This window comes from Juglans microcarpa x Juglans regia, chromosome 2S (genome assembly GCF_004785595.1).
Source record: "Juglans microcarpa x Juglans regia isolate MS1-56 chromosome 2S, Jm3101_v1.0, whole genome shotgun sequence".
Lineage (NCBI taxonomy): Eukaryota > Viridiplantae > Streptophyta > Magnoliopsida > Fagales > Juglandaceae > Juglans > Juglans microcarpa x Juglans regia.
The window spans coordinates 32,981,501-32,999,885 of record NC_054597.1 but is presented as its reverse complement, the minus strand read 5'-3'; the positions used below and the strand labels follow the sequence as shown (position 1 = coordinate 32,999,885).

Sequence of the window (18,385 nt, the reverse complement as noted above, 5' to 3'; positions counted from 1 at the left end):
ATGAAAATTAGGACTTCGTCTTCCATAGTAGTGTTGCCACTGTCTATATATTTAAGAATAAATATAGATAGAAGTCACTATTAGGAATATTCATTTTGTATACATGATGTGGCATCATCTAGACCACACATCTCCCCAAGTGAGTGTTGGGAACAATCAATTAGAAACAGCCATGCAGTGAGTGTAAAGTGTGCACTACTACAATGGCTTCTCTCTAACATTACTCTATATTTAAATGCAGATGGCTTCATGAAAACTAAAGCTTGCAATCGTTTTATAAATGAGTAGCCATGTTCAACCATTTATAAACCTTCGATCCTCGCTTCACAGTACCAATAAAGCAACTCTCTTCTGCTATTCCAAGGGACCAAGATTGACAAACCATGGATCAGGAACATGTCTCAAGCTGGCCTAACGTTCAGTTCGTACCTGACTCTTATGTACGCCGACCAGAAGAACGACCCGGGAAGCTCGTTCTTAGTTCTTGCAAAACAATTCCAGTTGTTGATCTTAAGGGTCATGATGAAACACAAATCATTCTGAATATTATGAAAGCTACCAAGGACTTTGGATTTTTCCAGGTGCAAACTGAACCCGTTGTTGAATCCATGCCCTGAGCAGTCAACAATGACTGCTCAGCACTCAACCATCAACCCCCAACAAGTAACTGTAAATGTAGTTACGTATTGAATGCATTCATACTGATACGTTCGCCTATAAATTGAGGCTTCCAGCGAGAGCCTCAATCACACCCAAGGAGAAGAGAAAAGAGAGAGAGCCCGAAAAGCTCTGAGAGAAAAGAAGAGAGTTGAGTTGAGTGGAGTGTGATCCTCCTCCTCTGTAATATTTTCTTGTGTAACACTATTTAATAGTGAAGCTCTTTTCTGTAGATGTAGGCAGTTGTCGAACCGCGTTAAATTCTTTGTGTCACTGAGTGCATGAGTATACTCTTTTATTACCGTTTTTATCCCTTCTGCTGTGTTGATTTTCCTAACAAGTGGTATCAGAGCGATTGTTGGGAAGAGTTTTTACAGAAAACTCATTTTTAATGTGTAGCTCAGTTTTCAAATTTGAGCATATCTCTATGTTCGTCTCATCGAGACAAAAGAAGCGGTGAAAACTAGAGTCCGGACAGACGCAACACGCTCCCCCACGCGCCGTCTGAAGATCGGAGAGTGAGCCCACTCTCGACACGTGCCAAACGCGCCCAGGAGAGGCCCAAGCGCCTAATACCCACTCTTGGCACGCGCCGCATGCGTTTTAGAGAGAGTCTTGCGCGTGAAGTCCACGTGCAATTGAATCTAGAAGGCGCGTGAGATTCACGCACCTTCGCGTTCCACGCGCTCCAGCAAGTTTCTGGCGCGTGAAGAACACGCGCCTATGCGCTGTTAGTCGCGCCATGTGCTGCACGCACGACAGTGTTCCTGTTTTGGTCCTTTTGCTCATTCCTTATGCTATCTGAGTCCGATTTTGACGAAACAAGACTCGTTTTCAACAAAATCAAGCATTCCGGACACAAGGGTGCTGTCTGTTTTACAATATTCCATCTCGAAGATCTTGTACTTGCATTTTGTATTTAGACGTATTTAGAATCAGTCTAAATCCATGGAGGATTCAGCATCAGGCACCATGATAAAGCTGACTGCCTCAAACTACAGTCTTTGGAGGCCTCGGATGGAGGATCTATTGAACTGTAAAGATCTGTCTAACCCTTTGGAAGATGAAAGGAATAAGCCAGATGAATTTACGAATCAAGTGTGGAGAAATATGCACAAAAAGACTATCAGTCAGATCAGACAATGGATTGACCATAGTGTTTTTCACCACTTGGCCCAGGAGACATATGCATATAGCATCTGGAAAAAGTTGGAGGATATGTATCAAGCTAAAACTGCTCGAAACAAGGCCCTCTTGATGAGACGGCTTGTTAACTTGAAGTTGAAGAGCGACACCTCTGTTGCCAAGCACACTAACGAGTTTCAAAACCTTATTAACAGCTCGGATCCGTCAACGTGAATCTTGGCGATGAAGAACAAGCCCTACTACTTCTCAGTTCGTTACCAGATAGTTGGGAGACACTGGTGGTCTCCCTCAGTAACTCTACTGCATATGGAAAATTTACCATGACGATGGTTAAGGATGCCCTGTTTAATGAGGAGGCCAGACGAAAAGAGACAAGCATGAATCAAACTCATGTCCTTGTCACCGAGAGTAGAGAAAGGCCTCGAGGTGATGGTAGAGGGAGAAGTGGAGGCAGAAGTAGAGGAAAGTCTCAACCACGTGGAAGGTCTAGCAGTAGCAGGAACCAGCAGACGGATAACATAAAATGTTACCATTGTGGCAAAAGAAGGCCACATAAGGAAAAACTGTCGCAAGTTTTTAAGGGAGAAAGGTCAAAACAGTAAGCTGAAGAAAAAATATGGTGAAACCCTTGTCACTCTTTCGGGAGATGTGGCAATACTATCCACCAGTGATGAGACGTGTCTGCACGTTGCAAGCCATGATGTTGAGTGGGTGGTAGACACAGCAGCATCATACCATGCCACTTCCCATAGTGAATTTTTCACTACGTACAAAGTATGAGACTTTGGTACGGTAAGGATGGGAAACACCAGTTCTTCGAAGATCGTGGGAGTTGGCGAAGTGTAGATAAAAACTAACGTTGGTTGTACCATGGTGTTGAAAGATGTTCGACACATTCCTGACCTTAAGCTCAACATGATTTCGGGAACAGTCCTTGATCGATAGGGCTATGACAGCTACTTCAGCAATGGCACTTGGAAGCTGTCACAAGATGCCATGGTTGTTGCCCGAGGACATATTTGCGGTACGTTGTACAAAACCCATATGAAGATTGGTTTTGATAGCCTCAATGCAGCGGAAGACAAGGCTTCACCGAATTTGTGGCATAAGAGACTCGGACACATGGGTGAGAAAGGGTTGGATACGCTTGCGAAGAAAGAACTCATCAAGGTTGCCAAAGGAATAGCGTTAAACCCTTGTGAGTACTGTTTGTTTGGCAAACAACGCAAAGTCTCGTTCAATTCCTCTACGAAGAGAATATCAGAGTTGTTGAGTCTAGTACACTCTGATGTATGTGGTCCCATGGAAGACGAGTCATTGGGAGGTAACAGATATTTCGTGACATTCATTGATGATGCTTCACGAAAGGTCTGGATATATGTTTTGAAGTCAAAGGATCAGGTTTTCGAGCACTTCAAGAATTTCCACACCCTAGTGGAAAGAGAGAAGGGAAAGAAGTTGAAGTGCCTGCGAACGGACAATGGAGGAGAATATGTTTCCAAAAGGTTCGCTGCATACTGCGCTGATCGCGGTATTCGACATGAGAAGACGGTCCCATATACCCCTCAGCACAATGGTGTAACCGAAAGAATGAATCGGACCATCATTGAAAGAACAAGATGCATGCTCAGTATGGCCAAGTTACCAAAGCCATTCTAGGGTGAAGCTGTTCTTGCTGCCTGTTACCTGATCAACAGATCACCTTCTGCACCACTGGAATTTGAAGTCCCTGAAAATGTTTAGTCTGGAAAAGATGTCTCTTACTCTCACCTGAGAGTGTTTGGGTGCAAAGCCTTTGCACACGTATCCAATGAGCTGAGACAGAAGCTCGATGTTAAGACAACTCTATGTATCTTTGTTGGATATGGAGATGAAGAATTCGGATACAAGCTATGGGATCCAGTGACAAAGAGAATTGTCAGAAGTAGGGACGTTGTGTTCCATGAAAACCAGCATATAGGAACTGAAGCTTCCTCGATGTCAATAGAGCTTAGTTCATATACACATCTTGTACCATTACAGTTCGCCACAGATAATGAGGATATGCAGGATCGAGATCTAAAAACAGAAGAAGAAGCTCAAGGTGTCGAGCAGGGGGAGCAAGAACCCTCTCCACCAGTAGCTGATATACCACCACAAGGGTTAGATGGTGATGAACCTCCTTTGGTTGATGAAGCTCAACTAAGAAGATCGGCAAGAGGCCGCCTACTGATTTCGTCGATGAAATATCCAGAATCAGACTATATTCTGCTTACTGATGAGGGGGAGCCAGAGAGCTTCCAGGAAGTTTAAACTCATGCTGATAGAAGCCTATGGGTGCAGGCAATGCAAGAAAAGATGAGTTTTTTGCAGAAAAATCAGACCTATGAGTTGGTGAAACTTTTTGAAAGAAAGAAAGCCCTAAAGAGCAAATGGGTATTCAAGCTGAAGAAAGATGGTCAAGGAAAGCTGATAAAGTACAAGGCCAGATTGGTTGTCAAAGGATTCCAGCAGAAGAAGAGAATCGACTTTGACTAGATATTTTTTCTGGTGGTGAAAATGATGTCAATCTGAGTCATACTCGAATTGGTAGCCAGCTTGAATTTAGAACTCGAACAAATGGATGTGAAGACAGCCTTTATCCATGGAGATTTGGAGGAGGAAATCTATATGGAACAACCAGAAGGGTTTAAAGCTCCAGAGAAAGATCACTTAGTCTACAAGCTAAAGAAGAGTCTCTATGGCCTCAAGCAAGCGCCGAGGCAATGGTACAAGAAGTTCGACTCATTCATGATGAGTCATGGTTACAAGAGACTTGTTGCAGATCAGTGTGTCTATGTTCGAAGGTTCCAGGATGACAAGTTTGTCATATTCCTTCTTTGTGTTGATGATATGTTAATCATTGGTGAGGATAGGTCCAAGATTAACAAACTAAAGAATGAACTATCTAAGTCCTTTGACATGAAGGACTTAGGCCCAACACAGCAACTTTTGGGCATGAAGATTGTTCGTGATAGGAAAGTCAAAAGGGTGTGGCTATCACAATAAAAATATGTTGAACGGGTCATCAGGCGTTTCAACATGGGAGATGCTAAGCCAGTCAATACTTTACTTGCTAACCACTTCAAGTTGAACAAGAGCTCGTGTCCTTCTTCAAAGAAAGAGATTGAAGAAATGGAAGCAGTCCCCTACTCTATAACAGTAGGAAGCCTAATGTATACAATAATTTGTACCAGACCAGATATTGCTCATGCTGTAGGCATGGTGAGCAGATTCCTTTCAAATCCAAGAAAGGATCATTGGGAAGCAGTCAAGTGGATTCTCAAGTACGTAAAAGGTACATCGAAGATGTGCTTGTGTTTTGGGAGAGCTAAACCGGTTTTGGAAGGCTATACAGATTCAGATATGACAGGAGATCTGGATAGCAGGAAATCTACTTCGGGATTTCTCTTCACTTTTGCAGGAGGAGCTGTCTCTTGGCAGTCCAAATTGCAGAAGTGTGTTGCTTTATCTACAATAGAGGCAGAATACATTGCCGCAGCGGAAGCTGGGAAATAGATGTTGTGGATGAAACGTTTTCTCCAAGAACTAGGGGTTAGTCAAGAAGACTACAAAGTACATTGTGATAGTCAAATTGTTCTAGATCTGAGCAAGAATTCAATGTACCATTCCCGCACCAAGCATATTGACATTCGCTATCATTGGATACGCGAAGCGATGGAACAACAGCTGTTGAAGCTTGTGAAGATCCATACAAAAGAGAATCCAGCAGACATGCTGACGAAAGTGGTTACAAGTGAGAAGCTTGAGCTATGCAGAGACATAGCTGGGATGGAGAGCATCTAGGTAAATGGGCATGGAGGGGGAGAATTGTTGAATCCATGGCCTGAGTAGTCAACAATGACTGCTCAGCGCTCAACCATCAACCCTCAACAAGTAACTGCAAATGCAGTTATGTATTGAATGCAATTGAATGCATTCATACTGATACGTTCGCCTATAAATTGAGGCTCCTAGCGAGAGCCTCAATCACACCCAAGGAGAAGAGAAAAGAGAGAGAGTCCGGAAAGCTCTGAGAGAAAAGAAGAGAGTTGAATTGAGTGGAGTGTGATCCTCCTCCTCTATAATATTTTCTTGTGTACCACTATTTAATAGTGAAGATCTTTTCTGTAGATGTAGGCAGTTGCCGAACCACGTTAAATTCTTGGTGTCACTGAGTGCATGAGTGTACTCTTTTATTACCGCTTTTATCCCTTCCGCTGTGTTGATTTCCCCAACACCCGGTGTTTTCTCTCCCTTTATTCCTTTATTTTTTACTTTTATCTTCTGTTAGCTAGCTTCTCAGACATAAAGTCTCTAAAAGTTCTTTGAAAAGGAACTCATCTTTTAGCATTTTTTAACTCCTTGGATCATGTATCTCAAGAGTTACAGAACTCTACAATTGATTCGAGGATATATGAACCTAGTCTTCCTCAATGAACTGATGAAATTGAAAAAAGAAAAGAAAAGAAAGATATAATATTGATCGAAGTATGAATAGTAGTCATTTTTATATGTGCATGTTTCGATATGATCGATCTTTATCCTGTCCAAAAATGTGTTAATCAGGCCATCAATCACGGAGTTCCCAAAGTATTAATGGATGAAGCAATGGCTGTTTTCAAAGAATTCCATGCCATGCCTGAGAAAGACAAGACAAGTGAAGGCTCCAAGGACCCCAGTAGAAACTGCAGTTTCTATAGAAGCAGTAAAAATTACATGACTGAGGATGTTCACGTGTGGAGGGATGTACTTACACACCCTTGTCATGATCCTTTGGAGGAACACATGAAATTTTGGCCTGCAAAGCCAACAAGATACAGGTTATATATAAAAGAAGCAGTATCATTAATTTTTTTTAATTGATCATACAATATAATTAATTAATTAAAAGTCTGCGTGAAATTAATGACTTTGTTTTTTTGACAGTTATACCTAATTAAACTGATCATTTTGCTATTGGCAATTAATACACAGGGATGTTGTCGGGAAGTATGCAGTAGAATTGAGAAAGCTGGGGGAGAAAGTTTTGGAGCTGCTTTCAGAAGGATTAGGACTCGGTGCTAGTTATTTCAGCAGTGCTGGACTTAGTGGGAATCCTGTACTGTTGGTGAATCATTATCCTCCATGTCCAGACCCAAGTTTGACCTTAGGATTAATCACCACATAGACCCTAGCCTCATTACCATATTGCTCCAAGAAGAAAATGGGCTTCAAGTCTTCAAAGATGGTCAATGGATTGCTGTTGAACCTCTTCCTCATGCCTTTGTATTTAACGTAGGCCTTGTTTTACAGGTATGTCTTGATCTCCTGATCATTTATATGTTATTATAATTTATTTATTTATTTGTTTTTTTCATTTTTTTATAATTTCGCGCGGATATATGTTTAGTATAGTGTTGCAACTGTCTTATATATAGTAGTACTGCTTAATATAATAACCTAGCCTCGTATTAATTAGCTTGTTATAATTTTCTTGGTAAAAGGCTTTAATTAATTTGCATGAAATGTTCACTCTGAGCTGTAGATTATAAGCAATGGGAAGCTTAAAGGTGCAGAACATCGAGCAGTCACAAATTCAAGTCTTGCTCGAACATCCGTTGCCTTCTTCATTTATCCTTGTAATGATATCGTTATTGAACCTGAAAAGGCTCTGACAAATGCATGCAATCCCCCATTGTTCAGATCCATGAGATTTAAAGAATTTCAAAGAAACTTCTTGTCTAGATATGCCAATTCTGAGGCAGTGCTGCAATTTTTAAGCTCTGTGCATTAGTACTACTGATCATGGAGCAATTTTTAAGCTCTGTGCATTAGTACTACTATCGTTAATTTGCACTAGGAGACAATTTATATATATATATAAAAGTTTTCCTTGTGAATTTGTGATCACAAATTCACAAATTTGTTTTTCTTTTATAAATAGAATTGAATAGTGCAATCTCTGCTAATCAAGAATATTAGAGGGAAATGATGGCATCATCAGGCCAATGAAGCTATATATGTTGCTATATAGGTATATATTTGTGTAATATATATATATATATATATATATATATATATATGACTTTGTTTATATACTACTGTGAACTCTTAAAAGATCAAGAGCGGATGCTTTTCTTAATTTTAAAAGAAACTGATAAATATTCTTAAAAAATGATTGAAAGGTCAGTTAAGACAATTACATGCATGCTAGCTTTAAGAAGTGAGAATATTTTGGAGTCATTCAGAAATATCATGTATAGAAATATCATTATTTATAGTGTTTGCATTATGGCTAGCACTTCATTTTGAGACATCATGTTTAATTAATATGTGCCGCGCGAAAGTCCCAAATTTTGAACCATGGCATGCAGCACCACTCAAACATATTCTAGCTATATAGCAATTAATTATGTGTATATATATATATACGCGTGTGTGTGTGGCAACACTACGGCCAATTAACAAAGTGATCAACAGCTAGCAGCTTGATCTTAACATGACTTCCAATGACTCGATGTAACAAAAGTTATAATAATTAAAAAAAAATTAATGAAAACGAAAATGAAATGATAACACTCAAAGACTGGATTAATTTAGCACATGCAACAATAATTTAAGACACGACGAACGTTAATGTTGACCCTTAAATGCAAAACAAAACATATAATATACCAGAGGGAGGCGAGGCATGCACTTGCTCCCCACTCCTTACCCGATGCGCGGGCGCGGGACAAGCCGCAAGGTACGTACTTGCTCGGCCCGTAGTACTCATGCATCCTTGGGAGGAGTTGCTCGATTGGTAAGGTGAGTTATTCTGACGGGATCCAATGTCAAGTAATATTCCAACAAAAGGCAATTTAATATTATTTGTTTTCTGATCTTCATTAGATAAATTACGAAAAGGATCCTCTCTAATCTCTATACTCTCTCATTGCTTGTCTCCATTATGGTATATCTTCATAATTGATCCTTATTTTGACATTTATATATATATATATATATATATGCACCCATCTAAAGAAAGAGAGGGAGAGAGAGAGAGAGAGAGTTTTGAAATTGTAGGCAGCTCAAAATAATATTCGGGCCAGGAAGTGAGCTATTGAGTCTTAGAGCTAGCCCAATGATGCTTTGGATGGGCACCCTTGCTAGTCAAGGATCGAAGTTGTACATATAATATGGGATAGGAACGCCAAAAACTTGTAAGGTCTCCCCCGGTTCAATTATGATAGTTACTAATGATAAATTGCATAGGATCTCTATGTAACAAAGCCCTTCTTCGAGTTTTCAAGCTTTCTCATGTACCTCTGTTGGGATAAACCGATTATTAAAGGCTAATTAGAAGTATCGCAGTGGAAATAAACAAAAGAAAATTAACGACAATCGCACATAGAACACCAAGATTTAAGTGATTTGAATCAATGTTAGCCTACATCCACTGGTGGGGTCGGTCTCAATAATTTCACTACCAAAAAAGATGGAGTACAGGAGTTTTGAAATAAAATGTCATTTTCTATTTATACTGAAACAGCGCTGACCCTTGATTTCGCTCGAGCAAGCGTTAGGGTTTGGCATCCTGCTCGAGTGGATGTCGAGCGAACTCTCGGGTTATGGCCCACTCAAGATGCCTGTCGAGCGGGAGTCGAACGAACTCTCGGGTTGGGGCTTCACTCGAGTAACAGAGACATCGCTTGAGTGACCAGACTGAAGAGACACTTTTTCAACAGGATTTAAGCCACCTTTCAACAAATCTCCACCTTGGCTTGAATTCTACCAAGCCTAACACAAAATCCACAGACCCCGAACACTAATCAAGTCCAAACAGAGTTTGAACTTGTACACTGCAACTGGCTTTGTCATCATATCTGTTGCATTCTCAGTAGTAGCAATCTTTTAAATTTCTACAAAACTCTCTGTAACAATCTCTCTGAGAAAGTGATACCTAACATCAATTTGCTTCATTCTCTCATGATACATTTGATTTTTGGTCAAATGTAATTGCACTCTGATTGTCACAGAATACTGAAATCCTATCCTGTTGTAGTCCCAAACCACTTATTAGACCCTTCAACCAAATGGTCTCCTTAACAATCTCAGCTGCTACCATGTACTCTGCCTCCGTAGTTGATAAAGCAATATTGGATTGTAGTGTTCCAACTAATAGCAGACCCACACAAAGTGAAAATATACCCTATCAATGCTCTTCTTTTATTTAAGTCCTCAACATAATCAAAATCAACATAACCAACAACTTTGGAACTAAAATCAACATCTCTATCAAATACTAAGCCAAAATCCAAAGTCCCTTTCAAATACCTGAGTATCAATTTCACAACTTGCCAATGGATCTTACCTGGATCAACCATGTACCTAAGTATCCATTTCACAATTTGCCAATGAGTCTTACCTGACATTCCAAATCTTTCAAGAACTTTTTAAATGTACTTTCCCTAGGACAAGTTCAATTTTCTAGCTTTTCTATCCCTGTGGTTCTCCATCCCCAAAGTCTTCTTTACAGCATCTAAAATTTTCATTTCAAACTCATTTTTTAGTTGAGTTTTCAATAAATTAATATCATATATGCATTTAGCAGCAATAAGTATATCATCAACATAAAGCAGCAAATGAATGAAAGAACCATCAAATAACTGCCTATGATAAACACAACTATCATAGTTACTCCTCAAATAACCATGATCATTCATAAAGGAATCAAAACGTTTAGACCATTACCTTGGAAACTGCTTCAAATCATATAATGATTTCTTCAATCTGCACACTTGATCTTCCTTACCTTCAACAATGAACCCATCTGGCTGATGCATGTAAATGGTTTCATCAAGCTCACCATGTAGGAATGTTGTTTTAACATCAAGTTGTTGTAGCTCTAAGTTATACAATGCTACTATAGCAAGTAACACTCTGATTGAACTATGTTTTACAACTGGAGAGAAAACTTCATTAAAGTCGATGCCTTCTCTCTGACTGTAGCCCTTAACAACCAAGCGTGCCTTGTATCTTGCATCTGTATCACCCTAGATTCCTTCTTTTCTTTTGAAGTCCTATTTGCAGCCAACAATCTTCATCTTCTTCGACAACTTAACCAAATCTCATGTTTGGTTTTTGTGAAAAGGCTCAATCTCCTCAGTCATCGTTGTGCATCACTGTGTACTGAGTGATTTAGGATCAGTACACCATAACCTAAATTTTTTCACCCCACTGGCATATGCAATGAATATGCCCTTCTTTGCTCTTGGCTCAAGTTTTCCATCATTAACATGAAAAGCAAGACAACTTTTATTAATTGTTTTCTTTTGCGTGCAAGTGTTGTCGAGTGCTCTTTTGATTTGTTTTCATGTTGAGTGCTCCAGAACGCTTAAGGATTGCAATAACACGTCATAAATTTCAAACTGAAATAAAGTATAAATAAAATTAAAAATGGATGCTACAGGTGAATGAGGGAAGCCCGGCAACAACAGTTGGTCCATTAGGCCCTCAACTATGTTACGGTACTCCCTCGCTTCACCTGAGCTTTATTAAAATAAAAACACTACTCTCTACTCTACTTTCTACTTTTACTCCTACTCCTTCTCCTACTTAATCCTAATTCTTAACGAATTTTTTTCCGTCCATTTCCAGGCTCTTATATAGGCTTCAAAGGCCCCATGTGCTGCCAAAGTTTCTTTCGGCATCCCACATTCGGTGTCCCACATTCATGCTAGCTATCTCCACCGAATAGATTTCTTTTATTTTCTTTCCACCGAAAAGCATTTTGGTTGCATGCGTGTAAACCCACTTTGTCTGCCTTTTATTTTTTTATTCTTCCTCTCATCTTCTTTCTATCCGCGTCACTAGCCTTCATGAAAAACCAATTTTTTTGTTTATTCTTTTGTCTACCCAAGTATGAACATTGTTGCAGTGATATGAGATGGTGTTAGACCAGCTTCAGCCAGTTGGTCAACAGGCGATCCATGGTCGATGTACTGATCAAGCAGGACCAGAGGTTTCCAATTTGTTTTGCCATCAAGAAGGCCATCAAGGGCCATGAACTGAGCAGCATGAGACCCAAATCCCCCAACTGATCCTTCTTCAACCGTAATCAAGACCTCATGTGATTTTGCTAGGTTGCGAATAGGGGCACAATCCAATGGCTTGCAAAAGCGTGCATCTACAACTGTTAGACTTAAGCCATGGGATTCCACTAAAGATGCTGCAAGTCTTCTTTTGCAAAAACTCTAGTTCTTAATTCAAAAAGTTGTATCTCCAGTTGACGTGCATTAGTTGCGCAAGGTGGTGCTGCAATGGGTGATGGTCACGGCTCGAAGGAGTGGCTGTGGAGGAGGTTGCACTGTGGTTCTTGGTTGTGCATGTGGGTTGTGCAGAGGGTGGCTGGGCCTTGTGTGGATGGCTTGAGGTGGCTAAGTTGTGGTTCACTATAGTGCGTACATACTCTGCTTTTGGTGTGAAAAACAAAGGAGGAGGTTGGTTGTCGCGGTGCTCGTGGTGGTGCATGGAGGTTAGGCACGGCTGTTGGACGTGTTGCGGCAGTGGTTAGGCACATTGTGGTTGTCGTGTTCGTGGTCTGATGAGCTTCACCATGTTGTGGCTAAGTTGCAGCAAATGGATGTTGTCATGGAGGTGCAATGGTTCTGCATAGGACGCTGCTATTGGACCAAGTTGCAGTGGTGCTGTGCAGGAGGCTAAGTGGCCGTGCATGGTGGCTGACGTGGTGGTGTTGAGTTGCAGTGGTGGCTCTTGTGCGTGCGTCATGGAGGATGTTGTGGTAACACACGATGACAGTGGATGGTGGTGTTGCCGTGTATGCATGATTGTCCATGGATGGAGGCTACTGTTTGGGTTGTTGGTCTGGAGGTTGAAGATGACCCAAAACGACATGTCGTTTTGGTCTATGGACAAAACGACATGTCGTTTATGAGAGGAGAATCTTGATAGTAGAGGTAACCGACATGGGCCAAAACAACATGTCGTTTAGAAGAAAGCAAATTTCATTTGGAGAGATAAACGACAGGTTGTTTTTCTGTTTAGGAAAAATGACATGTCGTTTAGACGGTGCTATAAAACAGAAAAATAAAAAGTTAAATAAATAAAATAAAACTAGACAAACAAAATAATTAATTAATTAAAGAAACAAAAAATAAAACTAGACAAAAATAAATAAATAATTAAAGATAAAAATAAAATTAGATGAAAAATGAAGAATAAAATATTAAAAGTGTGTTGTGCATGTGAATAAATATTACTCAATTAAATCACAAGTTATAAAATTAAGCATAAATTATGCTATTAATCAATTTAAATCACAACTCGGATTTATGCCTTTTAATCAATTTTTTTTTTATCTAAAACCAATGATAAAATAATAAAAAAATTAAAAATATATTAGTTTTAAATGTATAAAATATGCAATAATACAACTCAATCAACAACCAAAAATTTTCAAATTCGAATAATCAGATGGAGTACCAGACCATACCTCATTTAGAGTTTTTAAACCAATAGCTATGGCTAGAGAGCGGTTAACCAAATAGCAAGTTGTATTGACTGCTTCTACACAGAAATCTTTAGACAAGCCAGCATTTGAAAGTATACTGCAAGCTCTCTCCAAGAGAGTCATATTCATTCGTTCAGCTACCCCATTTTGCTGTAGAGTATGTCTCACTGTGCAGTGTCTCACTATGCCTTCATCTTCGCAGAATTCACCAAAGTCACATCTGCAAAATTTCACACCATTGTCGGTTTGGAATGGCTTAACCTTCTTGTCTGTCTGATTTTCAATCAAAACCTTCAACTGTTTAAGTTAGCAAATACATCGCTCTTCTGTTTCATAAAAAAAACACAAACCTTCCGTAAGTAATCATGAATAAAAGTAAGTACTGGGCTCCACCTTCCGATGGAACAGAAGATGGACCCAATGATCAGAATGAATATAGTCCACAGTACTTTTAGTTCTATGAACCCTTGTAGTAAATTAAACCTTGCATTGTTTTTCAAACACAGAATGTTCACAAAATTCAAGTTTTCCTATTTTCTGATGACACAGCAAACCCTGCTTACTCAGAATAGACATCTCATTTTCACTCATGTGACCCAAACACATGTGCCATAAACGCGTAATGTCTGAGTCTGGATTATCTTAAACAAACATTACAGCTGCATCTGTCACTGTACTGTTCTGAAGGAAATAAAGATCATATGTCTTATCTCCTTTCATTATAACCATGGAGCCCTTACTGACTCTAGCAGCTCCACCTTCACCGGTTTACTTAAAACCCAAACAGTCAAGAGTGCCTAAAGAAATAAGATTCTTCTTCAAATCTGGTATGTGTCGGACGTTAGACAATGTCCTGACAATCCCATCAAACATCTTTATCCTAACTAAACCAATCCCACCAATTTTACAAGTCATATCATTTCCTAACAGAACATAACCACCATTGAGTGGCTCATAATTAGTGAATCAGTCCCTCTTGGGACACATATGAAAAGTACAAGTTGAGTCCATGACCCACTTGTAACTGAAGCGACTATTGGAGTCACTAATTGCTAAGACAATATCTGAATCGTTAGATTTTTTATTAGCAACGCTAACGGCATTAGATGAACTAGTGCCTTCCTTTTTGTTTTTCAATTTAGGAGAGTCATTTTTGTAATGATCAAACTTATGACAGTAAGGACATTTAACATTTTTCTTGTTAAATTTCGATTATGAACTGCCCCTGGATTTACCCCTGAACAATCATTTTTGTAATGGCCAAACTTATGACAGTAAGGACATCTAACATTTTTCTTGTTAAATTTCGACTATGAACTGCCCCTGGATTTACCCTTGATCTTCTCTAAACCCTTGTCACTGGATCTACCCCTGCTAGAGGAACTCTTGATAAACAAACTACTGCTTGATTATCAGTGCCCTTCACATTCAATTTAGTTCTCAATTCCTTATAATTCAAAGCAGATTTCACATCTGCCAAGGAAATAGCGTCTCTATCATACAACATGGAATTCACAAAATTTTCAAATGACATGGGCAATGAACACAAAACAATTAAGGCTTGATCCTCTTCTTCAAGCTTGACGTCAATATTCCTCATATACATAATAATTTTATTAAATTCATCTAAGTGTTCAGGGATAGGAGTATCTTCCTTCATCTTGAGAGTGTATAACCATTGCTTCAGATACAAATGGTTGGTGAGAGATTTCTTCATATACAAGCTCTCAAGTTTAGTCCAAAGACCAATAGCAGACTCCTCATCAGCAACCTCCCTTAAAACTTCATCTGTTAATAACAAAAGAATAGTGTTGTGTACCTTTTCTTCTTTTTCTCTTGACAGTGCAAGAGAATCATCAGTCACCTTCTCTTCTAATACCTTTGACAAACCCTGTTATCGCAGTAAAGCCTTCATCTTAATGCGCCATAAACTGAAACTATTCTAACCGTCAGATTTCTCTACTTCAAACTTTGCCATAGCTATCCCTCCAGATCTCGCACAAAGCCACACTCTAATACCAGTTTGTTGGGATAAACTGTTTATCAAAGGCTAATTAGAAGTATCACAATAGAAATAAACAAAAGAAAAATAACGGCAATTATACACAGAACACCAAGATTTAAGTGGTTTAGCTCAATGTAAGCCTACGTCCACTAGTGGGGTCGGTCTCAATGATTTCACTATCAACAAAGATGGAATACATGAGATTAATCACAAAAAAAAATCTTCACAAAAGACTCTCTCTCTCTATATATATATATCTCACATGTTGCAGCCCCTCAAGAAAAATAGAGTTCTGAAATAAAACGTCATTTTCTATTTATATTGAAACGGCGCCGACTCTAGATTTCAGACATTCACTCGAGCGAGTGTCGAGCGATGCTCGAGCGAAGGTTAGGATTTGGCATCCCGCTCAAGCTTACTGTCGAGCAGGTGTCGAGCGAACTCTCAGGTTGGCATTCCGCTCGAGCTGAATGTCGAGCGAATGTCAAGCGAACTCTCAGGTTGCACCCCATTCGAGCTGTCTGTCCAATGAGAGTCAAGCGAACTCTCGGGTTAGGGCTTCACTCGAGCTGCAGAGACACCGCTCGAGCAACCAAACTGAAGAGGCAATTTTTCAATAGGATTCAAACCACCTCTCAACAACCTCTTTGCCAACATTAATGTCTTCAAGTCAAATCCTAGGGCTTCGGCCTCTCTCCAACTCTTATCATCTCCATGTATGTCTATGTAGACAAAATAAGCTAAAGTGCATGCATGTCTCTTAGAATCTTTCATTCCATCCATTTGATTGGTTTCTTTGTTCTTTATTAAAATCAATCTTTCGCTAAATTTTCTAGCCCCCACTCTTTTTCTTCCACTTGGATTCCAATAAGCTTTTTGCCACTCCCTCAAGTCTTTCTCTGAATATAAATTACTGTATCTAAGTCACTAGCATGAGTCATCTATTCAAGATCTTAGTAAAACCACTACTCATACCCAAATATCCTTCTATATTTCTGCTTCAAACATCTCAAAGTTCCCATTGAACCATCTGCCATGAAAAACCAGACGAACCCAATTAATTATCAGCCATCCCTGCCTACTTCAGAGTCCTCTTTTCCCACACTAGCCATTGCTATTCTATGCATCATGGCCACTGCTTTCTTACTAGTTAGCTACTGCATCGTTGTGACCAAGTGCTGCTCAAACTGGCACCAAGCTAATCTGCTGAGATGGTTTTCTACATTGCGAGCAAGACATCGTGAAGATCCCTTTATAGCTCTCTCTCCATCGATTTGGAATCATGGGCTTGACGAATCGGTCATTAGTGAAATCCCAAGGTGTCAATTCAAAGGAGAAGGTAAGGCCAGAAGTGTCTGCTGCGTGGTTTGTTTGAATGAGTTTCAAGAAGAGGATATGCAAAGAGTTCTTCCCCAATGCAGCCATGCATTTCACTTAGATTGCATTGATATATGGCTTCAAAACAATGCAAACTGTCCTCTTTGCAGATTAAGCATTTCTGGCACGAGCCGGTCTGGGATTGATCGTATCATTGCACCAAGCTCTTCACCACAAGACTCTCAGATCTCGCACAATAGCCTCATGAGTAGTGATGAAGACTTCGTGGTGATTGAATTGGGGGAGAAGATGAAGTTGCATTGCTACAAAGGCAACAAGGGAGAATCGATTCACTAGAAGTTCCAGTGCAGCCTAAAAATCATTCACCGATGAAGTTGGAAAAGAAGCTTGGAAAGTTAAAACCAAGAAATTTGCAGCATGTTTCAATCATGGGAGATGAGTGCGTTGATATAAGAGAAAAAGATGATCGGTTTTCTATTCAACCCATCAGAAGATCTTTCTCAATGAACTCTGCATCTGATCAACAGGTTTACTTAACCGCTCAATCAATCATTCAACAGAAAAGGCATCGTCATCGTATTGAGGTTAGTACAAGTGCAGATTGTGATGGCAAAAGCCCAAGGATCCAGAAAAGCAATTCTTCTTCCTATTAGTTTTACATGTAATGTGAGAGAATTCATTTTCTTTACTTCAATTTCCGTTTTCATCATTTTTTTTTTTTTCTTTTTTTTTGGAGTTGAGGTGCTTTAAGTTAACAGAAAATTTCCGTCTTCATTTTTTTTTCCTTCTGCATCGTATTATTTTGTTCTTGGTCCTTCTTGAGAGATAATGATAGCTGTAATTCCCTTTAATGGAAGCCAGAGTAGAGGGGCCCCGGGGAATAAATGACCATAACTAAAGCGAATATATAAATATTGGTAAATTGCACAAGATCTGTTTTTTTTCTTTCTATTGAAGTCTCAAATAGTTTTGGCAAGACGTTTTCACTGTTCGGTCCCTTCCCATGTTGGTGTCGGTTGGTTTTCTTTGGAAATACCTTTCTGAAGAATGAATTGGTCATCAAATAAGGTCAATCTCATATGGGCTTGAGATTTTAATATATCTCACCCATCCAGAAATTGATAATCAAAGCTCAACATTATCATGTAATTGGTAATCTTGGGGCAAAAGAATCAGTACTAGAACATCATGACCAGCAAGCATATCTCAATTTTCTTTCCCCTGGTAACAAATCAGAATAAAGTGAAGATCATAACATAACATTATTAAGTAGCAGACAATATTATGAAAAAAAAAACATGTATTTCACTTGGAATGTTATCATGATGTTCACATCAACTGGACCTATATAGTATCTATCTAGCTAGTCATTATCACATTCGAAACGAAATAGAGAGTTTTAAGATCATGACCAAACACGCTTTGCTACCTCTCAAAAGTCATAATAAGCTATCAATCAATGCCAAACAAGCATAATTGCAGCTTGCTTAACATACAATCCATTGCCGCCAGTGAGAATGTAGCACAAGCATGACTTTAAGAATTCTTTCTTTGTAGAGCAATTCAGTGCCAAACAGAACTCTTCTCCCAGTCTTGGCCAACTTTCTTAAACGGGCTTTGGAATGTGGCAAAGAGCCAATTGCAGGACACATAAAGTGGAAAGAACCATCAAAACTCGTCTCTTGCATCCCAAAATTCAGGTTACCACCAATCAGACTCGTATGCCA

General features: G+C 39.4%; 2 pseudogenes; both read left to right on the top strand.

Moving 5' to 3' along the window:
- Positions 1–232: 232 nt before the first annotated feature.
- LOC121252024 lies at positions 233–7,611 on the top strand (annotated as a pseudogene).
- An 8,595-nt stretch (positions 7,612–16,206) lies between these two features.
- Positions 16,207–17,396, top strand: LOC121252026 (annotated as a pseudogene).
- Positions 17,397–18,385: the final 989 nt, after the last annotated feature.